The sequence below is a fragment of the Equus przewalskii genome, chromosome 5 (genome assembly GCF_037783145.1).
Source record: "Equus przewalskii isolate Varuska chromosome 5, EquPr2, whole genome shotgun sequence".
Taxonomy (NCBI): Eukaryota; Metazoa; Chordata; class Mammalia; order Perissodactyla; family Equidae; genus Equus; species Equus przewalskii.
The window spans coordinates 6,659,999-6,675,319 of record NC_091835.1 but is presented as its reverse complement, the minus strand read 5'-3'; positions in this window follow the sequence as shown (position 1 = coordinate 6,675,319).

Sequence of the window (15,321 nt, the reverse complement as noted above, 5' to 3'; positions counted from 1 at the left end):
ATTCAAACCCTAAGCAAGGAATTATAACAGAAAAACCAAAGGCTTTGGCAGCAGCCAGTTTGGGACTCAGATCTTGCCACAGTTTTGTGAACTTGAACAAGTTACGCGACTTCTCTGAGCCTCTGTCACTTGCTGGGTAAAACTGATTGAGGACACCTTCTAGGGTCTCCATGAGGGTCTGCACAGGGTCCATATGCAAAACCACTCACACCCAGTGCGTCAACGCAGCATGAGCACTTCATGAATACCAGCTCCTCTTCAGGCCACCCCTGCCTTCAGCTTTAGCTGGAGCCAAACGGGGCCCCTGAAGGTTCTGCAAAAGGGTCTATACTGGAGTAAAATAAGCATGTAGTTCTAGAGGGGTGGCCCGAGGGACTGAGGAGCAGAAACTTCCATGCTGTTCTTGACATAGCAAATCAGGCGAGGGTTACCACCATGAGAAGCTGCCCACAGCCTCACTCAGCCTTGCTAGAAAGAAAGGAGAGGATTGTGAGCTCTAGCCTGAGTCACAGAAGCTCTTTGTGTGTCCCAGGAGAGGGGAGGGTGGGGCCTCCGGCTGGGGGAACAGTGGTGGGCGCAGTGATCCAGCAGCCTGGATATCATCTAAGAAAAACTGGCCTGATGCCCAGCCTGGGGTTTTGCAAGGGCCAGTGAAGGCGCCCCGTGAAGTGGGGACAGGTGTGGACAAAGAGCAAAGATTCAGAAAATGAGAGGTGTCTCTTTCTTATTTCTTTTAGCTTGCAGTTCAATTAATTAAAATTCATTTTCAAAGCTATTTGGGCTTAAAGAGGTCCACTTCCATGCCTCAGTTTCCTCAGCTGAAAGACAGACTCAGAATGTCTTAGGGCCCCCAGAGGACCGTCCCAGGGCCGTCTTCTCCATGTCCCTGCACCTCACCCCTAATAAACAGATGGAAGCCAATGGGTGAGACCCAAGGCTCCCAGAGACGAGAGAGCACCTTCCCTTCTAGGTCTACCTCGCTTTCCATGGATTCTAACACAAGGTAGTTAAGCCAGAGACCAAGGGGAGGCCCCCCTCTGGAAAGAGACCTCTTTCGTTTCTCACTGTCACCTCTTTAACATTCCTCCCATAGTTTGAAGCACGGTTCCAAGAATCGTTTCCTAATTAATGCAACCAGAAATGAATGGGCTTTATCACCTCTCAATTTCCAGCTCACTGTGCTTGCCCTAATAGAAGTCCTCACTGAACACAACAGTATTATAGCTACTGGGGTGTGGTCTCATGACCCTAGTGGAGTATAATTTCCCTGAAGACAGGACCATCATCTGCTCTGTCTCTTCCGTGATGCTCACTACAATGCCTCTCAGTTTGCAACAATATCCTCCCCACTGAATCAATGGCAGTTTATTGAATGTTTACTCTGTATGAGAACTGTATTTGTGCTTTCCCACATCCATCCAGGGCGGCAGCCAGTGTTCCGTAAACGTCTACAGGGTGAAAGGCCATTATGCTAGAGCTGGTCCTTAAGTTGGAAGAGTGATCCCGGGTACCATTTGTGCCCTTCAGGATACATGCCCATAAGGGGAGCAGGGCATCAACACTAAAGAGGCAGGAGTTCACCAAGGGTGTGTTAAGTACCTAAAAGATGCGAACTATTGTCCGGGGCCCTTCTGGGTGTACACCAGGAGTTCCCAATTTTGCTCAGTCCACAACACCTGAATTCTAAATGTATCAATTTGGCCAAAGAGGGAAGAGGGGTCTCCATTAACTCAAACTGGTCCTCAGGCCTGGACACAACCACAAGGGCGGCAGCGTGATGTTTTGTGCTGTGCTACACTGGGTTTCCAGCCCCCAGTACAGTGCCTGGCACATAATAGTTGCTCACAGACATGCACTGAATGGACAGATGGTTGGGTGGAGGTGATGCTGCTGACAAGGGACCACAAACGTCTCCCACAAGGAGGAGGAAGAGAAAGAAGAACAGTGCAGTTAGAAGTCACTTTAGAGTTCTTTTAGACCAGATTCTTATGTTTAGATAAGAAAATGAGAGCCAAAGTGGCACAATGGAGTGGAAAAGAGCACTGAACCAGAGTTTGAGAGACGTGAACACCCTGGTTCTCACACAAAAAAGAACTGTTAGTAGGGGGTGCTGTCAGGGTAGCTGTCTTTGGCACTCCCTCCCCACCGCCAGAACTGGGATAACCTCTTCCTTAAATGTATTTGTTAGATACTTGAATTTATTAAGGATCCATTCCTTCTCAGTTACGTGCTCCATTTTTCATTGAGGCTGCAGTGGCTCTCATTGCAAATGCAGCCACCTGGTGACAGCGAATTCGTATTTGAGAAAGCTGGTCAGAAGAGGGTTGAGTTCTGATCTGGAGAGCCGGCCAGGCCCAGAAAAATCTAAGGCTGTTAGAACAAAATAAAGAGATTCTGCCTCAGGAAGGGTTGGGGCGGAGGAAGGGGTGTCATTCAAACCTCAGACTAACACTCATCTGAGCTGAGAGAGCAAACGTGAGGGACTAGCTCCCTCCCGAGTGCAGGTCTGAGGAAGAGAGGAATGCAGAGGGTTCCGCTGGCAGAGATAAGAGAGTCAACAACCAGCCCGCAGGGGCCAGGTGGCAGCTGGGAGAAAAGTTCGGACTTGCTTTTGGGAAGATTTATACCTAGAACACCCCTGGAAAGAATCTGGCATCCTCCGGACTCAGAATGAGGAAAGGTGGCAGAGCTAGCCAGAATGAAACACAAGACTGACATTTTTTATTCTGACCTGTGGTAAGTCATACCAAGCTATGTGTCTATAAATCATCCTCCAACAGATAGACTGTGTACTGAGATTTTGAGTCTTAATCAGAAAACTGAGAGCGGTATCATGAGGCTAATTCTCATCAAGGAAACTTTAGATTTAGAACGTGAGTGAGGAGTCGCTTCCTGGTTCAAAGTCTAGTCAAGGAAGAAAATTGTGACACGCTCAACAATGCAGCCAGCAAGTCATGCAGGCACCCATACACTGTGAGAGGAACCACGGGCTGCATCTGGGCTGTGCAGGCAGAAACTCAGACCCCAAGACTTTTGAAACTTTGGAGGGTAGAAATTGAAACCAAAAAAAAAATTCAAAAACTGATCTATTAAAAATGCAAATAGGCAAATTGTTAAACTCAGAAATGTCACCTCTAGACATTCTAAAGAAATCTTTACATCTTCACGCAGGAAGTGTTCAATAATAATCATAGCAGTATTGAAAGTTAACAAGGCTCTTTCACATAAAGTGCCTTAAATAACAAAAGTGGGCCTTCTGTAAAGTCTAATAAGGGTCTCCCCTCTTTTTGTACACTCTAGGAGACCAGTCAAATAAAGTAAGATACATCTACACCATGATAAATTCTACAGCAGTTAAAAAGTGGATATGTACGTGCATGGATCCAAACATACATATGTACACTGACTTGGAGAGCCAAGACAAGTAGATGGGGGGAAAAAGCAAGTAGCAAGACAATACATACAGTATGATCCCCTTTAAAAGTAAGAGCAAAGAACTTTTTATAAGTAAAAATAAGGGGGGGTGTGTATAAACACATATACATATATATACAGATATACAAGCACACACACATATATACAAGCACACACATATATACAAACACACACATAAGTTTATACATTTTTTTCATATTTGCACCAAGCTGTTGACAGTGATCATCTCTGAGGAGAAGAATGAAGTTAAGTGGTGAACAAAGAGGACCTTTGATTTATCTATATTGTTTCAATTTTATTACACATTACTTCTATATTTAACCTTTTTTTTTAATTTCTTCAAGCTGGAAGCAATTTCTATCTGGCACGAAATGGAAGCGTCAACTGCCCTTTAGTATAGAGAGTCTCTTTGTTCTCAGGAAATCTCCCAAATGAGGGTTTTAATGATTAAATGGAAAGTAAAGACTGGCTTCTGGTCTAGAGATGTGGTTGCCGGGAGGAAAAGGTCTTCGGGAGGGGGGTAATATTCCCTGTGTTAATATGGCCCCAGGTTGGAGCAGAGCTGATTGAAGCAAGAAGTTTGTGAGAACAAGTGTCCTAGCTGAGCAAGAATGAGGCCCAGAGGCATGGTGAGGCATTTCTCTCTCACATAACAGCAGCACGCTCTGGGTTTGAGCTCCTGTGGCTAGAAGTTGGAGGACAAGAGGCTTGGAATATTTTCATAGGATCTTTCATGAGACTCTGGCTGTAAGCTGTGCTCTCTCTATGCCCAGGTGACCAAACGAAGCCCTGAGTCATAAGATGCCCTTCCTCTGTGCCTGCGTGGAAGCGCTCCTGGACTGAAGATGGGTGGCTATTGTGAACGGCATCTTTTTCCCATTGTATTTTTCATTACTTATATGCAATAAAGCTCTAGATTTTTATATATTTATTTTTTATCTGGCTACCTTCCTGATCTCTTATGAGCTCTCATAGATTCATTCTCTCAATTTTTTAGGCATTCCGTCTGTCATGGGCTGAATTGTGTCCTCCACTCAACAGCCTTTGCATACAGAAGCCCTGACCCCGGTACTTCACAGCCTGACTGTATTTGGAGTTGAGGCTTATAAAGACGTGATTAAGTTAAAGTTAGGCCTTTAGGGTGGGCCTTAATCCAGTCTGACTTGTGTCCTTATAAGAAGAGGGAATTTAGACACACAGGGTATGTGTGCACAGAGGGACAACCATGTGAAGAGGCAGCAAGAGGGTGGCCATCTGAAAGCCAAAAAGAGAAGCCTCAGAAGAAACCAAACCTGCGGACACCTTGATCTTAGACGTCCAGACTCTACAACCATGAGAAAGTAAATTCCTGCCATTTAAGACACAGTCTGTGGGATTTTGTTATGTCCCCCCTAGCAAACTAATGCATCATCGTACAATCAGAAAATAACAAGAATTGTGGCTGCTCTTCCTCCATAGTTCTACCACTTATTTCTGTTTCCTGCCTTATCACATTGGCTACCAAACACATTCTTTCAAAGTTTAGGGTGCGTGAGGAGGGAGATCCACATTCAGCTTTCTAACAGGCCTGTTTGTAGGAGTTAAGTCACCCTATATGAAAGCATCTTGTTGACTTTGAAGGATATTCCATTTCATTCAATAAGTCCTATGAAGTTGGCATTGCTATCCTGGTGATTAGGTGAACAGGTTGAGGCTCCATGGGGGTGAGTGACTTGTCTAGGATTACAGGTCATAATTAGACTCAGGTTTTCAGATTCTAAATCAACTGCCTTGCTTTTTCTATCATATCCACCAAACAACAACAGCGAAGAAAGAAAATTTTATATGAGGGGAAAAGAAGTGAGTATTTAGCAACTATTTGTACGATTACTTCTTTCTGGAGTTTAAAGTGTACTTTCTGCCTCTAACTCTTGTCTTCTCTTCCTTGAGGAGAAGAGTGTTTTGTCCAACTCAAAAGCAGAGCAGAGTAGCCATGTAACAGAATACCCATCTCCTAAGTTTCGTCTTTCCTAGACCTTTCTGATATATTGCTGCAGGAGGCAGCAAATAATAGTGAAAAGTATTCGGTATGGTAGGCAGTTTCTAAGACGGCTCCTAAGGATTCCTGCCTCTTGATATTCAGGAGCATGGGCTATACACAGGGACTTGCTTCAATGAATAGGATGCAGCACAGTGATGCTTTGTCACTTCCAAGTTTAGGTTAGAAAAAGACTTTGGCTTCTGTCTTGCTTACCCTCTCTTGCTCTCTTACTTATACACCCAGACAAAAGCCAGCTGCCACGCTGTGAGCTGCCGTATGGAGAATGATATATGGTGAGGAACTTAGGGAGGCTTCTGGCCAGTAGCCAATGGGGAACTGAGGATCTTGGCCCAGCGGCCTGTGAGAAACAGAACCCTGACAAGTGAGCTTGTTGCATGAGCTTGCAAGCAGATACTCTCCCAATCAAGCCTTCAGATGAGAATGCAACCCCTCCTGATGCCTTGATTACAGCATCATGAGAGGCTGAGCCAGAGGACCCAGTTAAGAAACACCCGTTTTCCTGATCTACAGAAACTGTGAAATACTATGTGTTCATGGCTTTAAACCACTAAGTTTTGGGGTAATTTCTTACACAGCAATAGATAACTAATACATTCAGCCTGGAAGTAAAGAGGCCTGAGTCTTAGTCTCAGCTCTACCAGTAGGTTACAATGACCTCTTAGGCTACTGCTTTTTCCCATCCCTGGGAATCAATCAGCCTCCTCTCCTGGAAATGAGGAGTGTGGGAGAGACGGTGTCTAAAAATCTTTTCCAGCTCTCAAACTTTCTAAGTCTACAACTATTCCTGGCACAATCTCCCAAATCTTCTCCTATGCCCCACCACCACTACTACACCCCTGCCATGCCCCATCCCCCTCCAGGCCCTCAGCCCTTCCTTAGGGCTCTGCCCTCCCTCTGCATCCTGCAGTGAAAGAGAAAAGATCTTACTAGGTCAAAAAGACCCAGCCCCTGTAGTGTAGCAAAGACCTTGACTAGAACTCCAGGAGCTGAAGCAAAAGGGGACGATGCTTCTATGCACCATTAATTGCTCTCATCTTTTACACTCTCAGTGACTGCTACCAATGGCCATGCTTCAGCCCTCAGTTCCCGCTTCAACTTTTATGAGACCCTGTCACATGTGCTTCCATGTTCCTCTGAAGGAAGCTCCAAAAGACCCCAAAAGCCTGCCACCTGTCTTTAGAAAACAACTGGGCCCAGAGTCAGCCCAGCACAGTGAGCTGAGGAAATGGCGTCTTCGAGCCAGGCCCCTCCACCTAGAATACTGACATAGTGCTTTCTCCAGAACATCTGGTTTGTTTCACAGGCCCGGGAGGAGGCAGAGATCTTCCGGAGGGAGAGGCCTGGTGGGGGAGTTTGGACTCCGGACTTCAAACCTCTGTGATGCTGCTGGATTGTTTGATTGACGTGGAACAGGATCCGACTCTAAGCCTCAGTCTACCTTCCTACAAAATGGAGAGAAATCTCTGAGAGATTTCTGCCTCTCTTAACATGCATCTCTGGCAATTTCACTAAAGTCTTTCCTCCTACCCACACTCTACAACCCTTTCCTCATACCCTGCCCTTCAAACCTCCCCTCTAAACTAGAAGGCTTTCCATCTCCAAGAGAAAGAATGAGAGAGAGAGAGCCTGCTTCCTTAAGACAGTAAGCATGGTAAAAGAAAGCTGTTAGTGAGAAGTAAATACAGAATCCCTCCCTCTACTGCCCTCTGGTTCCACTCTTTTGAGAACACTTGTTCAGGGGACCCAGTATAATCACCTGGTGGCCATTTGCGTTCTCTAGACAAGGAAAATGAGATACAGAGAAAGAATTAACTTTTAAAAAAATGCATTTTAATTATTTCTCACTCCACCTGCCTCCATGAAAGTAATCAAAGAGGCTAACTGATTCATTCATGTTCAGAAGAGTATGTGCCAGAAGAGGTCATGCATCTACCTGCTGTCTCTTTTGACAGCATGTAAAAGAAAATCTGATTCAAAAACCTTAACCTTACAAGAAATTTGCTGGTTCACCTAATTAAAAAGATGAAAGGTATACTGGCTTCAACAGTTTTACTTAGAACCTATTCTCTTTCTGTATCTCTGCCTAACTTCAACTTCATCTTAACACTGCTTTGCCTACTGTTCTTAAGATGGCTGCCAGCAGCTCCCCAAGTCACGAGCTCCCTCATTCACATCTAGAAGGAATGTAGGAGCATCTTTGTCGCAGCATTCATAACAAAAGTCCTAAAACTCACTTGGACTTGACTACCTTAAGCCACATGTTGCTCCAGGATTGATCATCACTGGCAGGGCATAGGGGATCCTATTTAACCAAGCCCCCACTGAGCCAACAGCAAAAGCACCTCCCCTGAACCACTTGAATTCCCAAATAAAATTGAGGCCTTTGAGAAAGAAGAAGGGAAAATGGATGCTGAGAAGATAACCAGCTAGAATCTGCTATAGATACAAAGTGGTTCTTCAGATTCAGAGCCCCGAGATTGGTTGGTTGTGTTTAACACTTCATTTTTTAGTGCAGTTTTAGGTTCACAGCAAAATCAAGAGGAAGGTATAGAGATTTTCCATATACTCTCTGCTCCCTCACGTGAAGAGCCTCCCCCGTTATCGACATCCCCCACGAGAGTGGTGCATTTGTTACAACTGATGAATCTGCATTGACACATCATAATCACTCAAAGTCTGTAGTTTACGTTAAGGTTTACTCTTGGCGTCGCGTATTATGTAGATTTGGACAAATGTGTAATGACATGTAGTCATCATTATAGTATCCTACAGAGTATTTTCACTGCCCTTAAAATCCACTGTGCTCCACTATTCGTCTCTCCCCAACCCCCTGCAATCACTGATCTCTTTACTGTCTCCATAAATTTGCCTTTTCCAGAAGGCCACATAATTGAAATCATACAATATGTAGCCTTTTCAGATTGGCTTCTTTCACTTAATAATATGCATTTAAGTTTGCTTCATATCTTCTCATGGCTTGATGGCCAATTCTTTTTAGTATTGAGTAATATTCTATTGTTTGTATGTACCACAGTTTATCCATTCACCTACTGAAGGACATCTTGGTTGTTTCCAGCTTTTGGCAATTATGAATAAAGTTGCTGTAAACTTCCATGTTCAGGTTTTTGTGTGGATGTCAGTTTTCAATTCCTCTGGGTAAATACTAACGATGTTGGATCATATGGTAAGAGTATGTAAGATCATATGGTAAGAGTAAGAAACTGCCACTGTCCAAAGTGGCTGTACCATTTTGCGCTCCTAAGTCCTACTAGCAAAGAGTGAGAGCTCCTATTGCTCCACATCCTCACCAGCATTTCAGGTTGTCAGTGTTCTGGATTTTGGCCATTCTAATAGGTGTGTAGTGGTATCTCATTTTTTTTTAATTTGCATTTTCCTAATGACATATGCTGTAAAACATCTTTTCATATGCTTATTTGCCATCTGTATATCTTATTTGGCAAAGTGACTATTAAGAGTTTTTGCCCATTGTCTAATCTGGTCGTTCATTTTATTATTGTTGAATTTTAAGAGTTCTTTGTATATTTTGGATAACAGTTCTTTATCAGATGTGTCTTTTGGTAAGTATTTTCTCCTAGTCAATGGCTTGTCTTCTCATTCTCTTAACATTGTCTTTTATAGAGCTGATCTTTTAATTTTAATGAGTCCAGATTATCAATTTTTTCTGTCATAGACATGCCTTTGGTGTTACATCTAAAAAGGCATTGCCATACTCAAGGTCATCTAAGTTTTTTTCTGTTACCTTATAGGAGTTTCATGGTTTTGAATTTCACATTTAGATCTGTAATCTATTTTGAGTTAGTTTTTGTGAAAGGTATAAGATCTGTGTCTAGATTCATTATTTTGCAGGTAGATGTCCAGTTGTTCCAATACCATTTGTTGCAAAAAACTATCTTTGCTCCTTTGTATTGCCTTTGTTCCTTTATCAAAGATCAGTTGACTATGTTTATAGGCATTTTTGTTTGTTTTGCTAATTATTTTGTAACTACAAAAAATTAGTACAGAGAATGCCCTTTACAAAGCAACACAAGAAAAGTCAAAGATTGAGTTGTTTATTTCTGGGCTTTCATTCTATTCCACTGATTTGTCTATTCTTTTGCCAATACCGCACTGTTTTGATTACTGTAGTTTTCTAATAAGTCTTGAAGTTGGGTAGAGTTATTCTCCAAAATTTTTCTTCTCCCTCAGTATTGTGTTGGCTATTCTGGATCTTTTGCCTCCCCATGTAAATATTAGAATCAGTTTGTTGATATCCACAAAATAACTTGCTGGGATTTTGATTGAGATTGCATTGAATCTATAGATCAAATTGGAAAGAACTAATATCTTCACAATATTGAGACTTCCTATCCACGGGCAAGGAATATCTCTGTTTGTTTACTTCTTTGATTTTGTTCATCAGCACTTTGTAGTTTTCTTCATATAGATCTTGTGCATATTTTGTTAGATATATACCCAAAATTTCATCTTTGGGGGTGCCAAAGTAAATGACATTATGCTTTTATTTTCAAATGTCACTCGTTCATTGCTGGTTTATAGGAAAATGATTGACTTTTGTATATTAACCTTGTATCCTGAAACCTTGCTATAATTGCTTATTAGTTCCAGGAGTTTTTGGTCAGCTCTTTCAGATTTTCAACATAGATGATCATGTTGTCTGTGAACAAAGATAGCTTTATTTTTGCCTGCCCAATCTGTATATCTGTTATTTCCTTTTCTTGTCTTGCTACATTAGCTAGTACCTTTAGTACAACACTGGAAAGGAGTGGTAAGAGGGGACATCCTTCCCTTCTTCCTGATCCTAGTAGGAAAGCCTCTAGTTTCTCACCATTAAGTATGATGTTAGCTATAGTGTTTTTGTAGATATTCTTTATCAAGTTGAGGAAATTCCCCTCTATTCCTAGTTTACTGAGAGTTTTTATCATGAATGAGTGTTGGATTTTGTTAAATCCAATAATGCATGTTTTTTGCATGTATTAATATGATCATGTGATTTTTCTTTTTTAGCCTGCTGATGTGACGGATTACATTAATTAACTTTTGAACGTTGAACCAGCCTTGTATACCTGGAATAAATCCTGCTTTGTTGTGATATATAATTCTTTTTATTCGTTGTTGGATTCAATTTTCTATAGCTTCTTTGAGGATTTTTGCATCTATGTTGATGAGAGATATTGGTCTATAGTTTTCTTTTCTTGAAATGTCTTTGTCTGGTTTTGGTATTAGGGTAGTGCTGACCTCCTAGAATGATTCAGGAAGTATTTCTTCTGCATCCATCCTCTGAAAGAGATTGTAGAGAATTGATATAACTTCTTCCTTAAATGAATGATAGAATTCACTGGTGAACCCATCTGAGCCCAGTGCTTTCTGTTTGGGAAGGTTATTAATTATTGATCCAATTTATTTAATAGATATAGGCCTACTCAGACTGTCTACTTCTTGTGTGTTTTGGCAAATCGTGTCTTTCAAAGAAGTCGTCCATTTCCTCTAGGCTATCCAATTTGTTAGTAAAGAGTTGTTCATAGCATTCTTTTATTATCCTTTTAATGTCCATAGAATCTATTGCTGTCCCCTCTTTCGTTTCTAATGTTAGTAATTTGTTTCCTCTCCTTTTTCTTAGTCTGGCTAGAGGCTTGTTGCTTTCATTGATCTTTTCTAAGAACCACCTTTTGGTTTCATTGATTTTCTCTATTGATTTCCTGTTCTCAATTTCATTGATTTCTGCTCTAATTCATATTATTTCTTTCCTTCTGCTTACTTTGGATTTAATTTGCTCTTCTTTTCTAGTTTCCTAAGATGGAAACTTAGATTATTGATTTTTAGATCTTTCTTCTTTTATAATATACGCTTTCAACACTGTAAACTTCCTTTTAAGCATTGCTTTCACTGCATTCTACAAATTTTGATAAGTTGTGTTTTCATTTTCATTTAGTTCATTTCACTTACTTTTTAATTTCTCTTGAGATCTTCAGGGTTTAAAAATGCTTAGTAGCCACTACTCACCCTTTTTAAACTTCTGGATGATGACAGAAAATCATACCCCACCCAGGCAAGTGTGCCCATGCACACATGCAGACAATTATCCTCTTTGGAACATAATTTGTCATGTGAAAAATGGAAAATTAGAGTAGATAATCTGTAAGTGCTAGTCCACTTCCAAGATTCTACAACTCTATGTGTAAAGCAGATGTGCCAACAGGCTCTCTTAATCCATGTACAGATCTGTGCTCGTCAGTCTTCACTGCAGACCCATCTCTGCTTTTATTGGCCCAGAGGTTGCTCCTAGGACTAACCCCTATGGGCTCTATACCCAGGCACACTTGCCAACTGGTTCCAGTTGGGTCTGGCCAACAGAAGACACCAGCAGGAGATCAGAAGGTGGGAGGAGAGAGGACAAGGTTATCTTTCTTGCTCCCTCCCTACTTTGGGCCACATTTCTGGCAGCATCTGTCCCTCCAAGACCAGGTAATTCTCACTGAGATTCTGATAACACTGATTCCCCTCTTCCTCACTAACACCTAAGTGTGTTGAGAGATTTCTATTGCTGTTAGTCTCTAGGTGCCTTGGCATTTCTTATCGGTTTCCTCAAACCTGGCTACACCTTTTGAGTAGTTCTTCATTCGTTTCGCCACTAGTTTTGTTTGTTTTTTTTTTTCACTTGAAGCATTTGAGCTGGATTCTGGAACCCTAACTTATAGAAGATACATACTTGCTTTCCTTTGCAAACACTGTTTTTGGCAAAAATTTCTTATCCTTATATGCATGTGTATATACATGGACACAGACGTAGATGATACTACTCTGAGGAAACAAATAAGTTTCATTTTCTATGACAATACTACTAAGTTGATAAAAACTATTGGGAACATTGGGTTGAGAAGAATTCTGAGTCTGTGTCATTGATTGAACAGTGGATCCAAGAAAGATACTTCCATGTCTTAAAGCCCAGAATTGTGAATGTGACCTTATTTGAAAATACAGTCTTTGCAGATGTAAGTAAGTTAAGGATGTCATAATGAGATCACCCTGAATTTAGGGTTCACCCTAAATCCCATGACTAGTGCACTTAGAATTGAGACACAGAGAAAAGAAGGCCATATGGAGATGAGCAGAGATTGGAATGATGAATCTACAAGCCAAGGAACACCAAGGATGGCGGGCAGCCACCAGAAGCTAGGAGAGAGGCATAGGATGGACTGTCCCTCAGAGCCTCCAGAAGAAACCAACCCTGCTGACACCTCGATTTCAGACTACATGCTTCCAAAACTGTAAGAGAGTAAGTTTGTGTACAAGTTTCTGGCAATTTGTACAGCAGCCCTAGGACACTAACAGAGTCTGCACGCTGACTCAGCTGAATAGAGTGTCCTGTGCAGCCTAGGCCAGGGATCTGCCATCACTGGTCTGTCCAGTTTGGACAGCTTGGCAAGCCATTGGCCTGTAAGAGCATCTATGCCCCAGTGGGATTCCTTAGAAAAATCTGTTAATGCAGGTTGTTCTAGACTCCAAGGAACCAGTTTTAGCACCTGATAGAGTACTAAATGATGACCCAAAAGACTATGCAGACAGACGCAATTGGGTTCTCAGGTTTACTTGTAAGTGTAAACAGATGCACAAAACCCACAGCTTGAAGGCAGAGACTGTGTCTATTTCAATTAGTTTTTTTTTTCCACTCATCCTTCTACTGCCCATATGGTGTCTTACACACAAGACACAGAATCAAAGTTTGATGAATGAATACAGGAAAGAAGAAATGCACTAATTGGTTACTGAGTGAATTGCCAGGCCATGAGTCTCAGCCAAGAAAAGCAGGTTGCTCTTGGATACACAAGAAAATCCCTTTGCTAATCTACCCTTCCAGATAGGTGCAAAACACTAGACTGAGGATCAGAAACCTGTGGGAAAGTCAGGATGTGAACCAAATTGAATTACCTCTGCCAAGAACTGGTTCAGACTTGTCCAGGCTCTTGCCCACAACCCTGAGACACACTGTTGTTTCCAGTGCATTTGAGGATGTAAGAAGAACTCAGTGATCCTGTTAGGTTATTTAAACATCTTAATTTGATGAGCAATTAAAGCAGCATTGTGAGTGGTTAAAGACACAGAGTCTGGAGCCAGCCTTCCTGGACTCAGATCCCATCTGTGCCACTGACAATCGCCGTAACCTTAGGTTAAATGACTTAACCCCTCTCTGCCTCTGTTCTCTCATCTGTAAAATGGGGATAATAACAGTGCGACTTCACGGGGTTACTGAGAGGTTTACATAAGTTACTATTTAAAAACAGCTGAAAACAGTAGCTGGCCTAAAGGAAGCACCACATAAACGTTTGCTGTTACGGTTCCTCCTTTTCGTGTACAGGTGTAGCTTGACTGATGGACAAATCCAGAATCCACAGAGCTTGACTCTTAGCCACAGAGCACTTGCTGTCAGAAAAGAGACTCAAGGGCTAGCGAGGCATGGAGTCAAGCCGGGAAGCCGTGCCCATTTTCTTGTCTAGATAACGAGGGTCTTTGCCACATTTACTGTCCCTGCCCTGGCCTTCCTTTCATCCACAATAACCCATCGATCAAGTTCGAGGAGCTAATGGTACAGACTGAAGCATAAACAAGAGAGCAGTAGAGGCAGGAAGAGTGTCCTCCTTTCTCCACGATGGACAGAAATATTACAGGAAGCCCTGGAGGCTTTATATCAAATGCCTTCTTTGCTTTGCATGGCCCTCAACTCTTTCTCTCGCCTTCTTCTCTGAGCTGAGAACACTGTCATTTTATGAAAAGAATAACAAAGATGCATATATGCCTATAAATGGAAGATGAAGTGGTGACTGAGGGATTCCTCCTGCCAAGGAAAACAAGTGCTAGGCAGTCGAAAGAAAGGAGCCAGGGGGCCTGCAGAATCAGAAGCTCTCCATCTCCTGGGGAGCCGCTCTGGCCTGTGCAGGCCTGGCTGTCTGGGAACAGCCGCTCCCCAGTCCTACAGGAAAGACCTGCCAGGAGCCTTGGGGCCATGGACCAGGGGTTGCTGGGAGCTGAATGCTGAAACTTGCCATGGGAAAGGAGAGACAATTGGAGGCTAGTGTCTCAGAGAAACTGCAGTTTAATTCAACAGGCATCCACTGAATGATTGCTGTGCTCGAGGCATGGGGCTGGGGGCAGAAGAAGCAAGGAAGTCATGTTTTCTGTCCTCGAAGACCTGGAGTCAATGGGGATGGGCCCGTGAGAGTGGGGGTTAGACAAACAGAGACACAGCAGCACTTTCCAATCAGTAAGAACGAGGAGGCTTCTGGGGTGAGGGGTCACACTCAGTTTGAGGAAGTGACATTGGAGATTAGTTTTAAAGGAAGGTAGGATTTTGACAGATGGAGATGGGGTCATGGGAGGGCATTATGAGCAAAGTGACTGATGTGACCAGGCATGGAGGCAGGGAGACAAAAGTCAGCTCTCAGGGGAAACAAGGGGTCTGATACGACAGGTTGGTCAAAAGTGTGAGAAAAATGTAAGTGCACAATTTGGCAGAGGACCCTGAAAACCAGGCTAGAAAATCATTGCCTGGTCCAGATGGGGATTCCCTGAAAATCTGGGATACACAGGACACAAGCCCAGTACTGGCCTTTAGGATAACCTACTGGCAGAATGCGAGGATTGATTGGAGGAAGGAAGAAAGAAGCCCCATGTGATGATCAGCCTTTGGAAAGCAGGACACCTAAGGCTTTCATGACTTTTTTTTTTTTTAAATCTAAATTCTCTACCACAGCTTAGCTATAGGAACTCTGCTCTGCCTATCACTCCTGCCTCATCTTGAGCCGCCCACACCACACACTAGCAATACTGGC